The sequence below is a fragment of the Piliocolobus tephrosceles genome, chromosome X, assembly GCF_002776525.5.
Source record: "Piliocolobus tephrosceles isolate RC106 chromosome X, ASM277652v3, whole genome shotgun sequence".
NCBI lineage: Eukaryota > Metazoa > Chordata > Mammalia > Primates > Cercopithecidae > Piliocolobus > Piliocolobus tephrosceles.
The window spans coordinates 86110270-86110720 of NC_045455.1; the positions used below are offsets into that span (position 1 = coordinate 86110270).

Consider the following 451-nt stretch of genomic DNA (forward strand, 5'->3'; position numbering starts at 1 on the left):
CTCACCGGCCTGGCGTCAGGTTCATCAGAGGCACTGCACATTGAGAAACAGCGGGGTAAAGTGACATCACCAAGGTGAATAGGTGAAATTCAGCTCCAACTTCAAAAGTTATTCTCAGGGAAGAAAATCATCTCTTCTCTCTTCCTCCTTCGGCTCCTGTTGGCCGGTGCTTTCCTGAACCTGAGTAATGTCTTTGCTCTTTCCAACTCCCACATTCAAAACAGAGTCTTACAACTCAGCCACATTTTCTGCTGAGCCAGCCACTGGGAACCAAATGCCACCAAGGTCTGTGGCAACCAAAGGTGTGCGTGTGCGTGTGTGTGTGAGTGCATGTGTGAGAGAGAATGTGAGTACATATTTGTTTGTTGTGTTTGTGTGTAGTATGAGTGGGTGTATGTCTGTGTCTGAGTGTTTGCATGTGTGTGAGAGTGTCTGTGTGTTTATGTGTGCA

The 451-nt window shown here is 47.2% G+C and overlaps 1 long non-coding RNA gene across 1 annotated transcript in view; it reads left to right on the forward strand.

The window, feature by feature from the left end:
* Positions 1-451, forward strand: part of LOC113224805 — a 7919-nt gene continuing 7468 nt past the window's right edge. The window contains exon 1 of the long non-coding RNA XR_003309420.1: positions 1-285. This is a non-coding gene — a long non-coding RNA (uncharacterized LOC113224805). The remainder of the gene's footprint in view (positions 286-451) is intronic.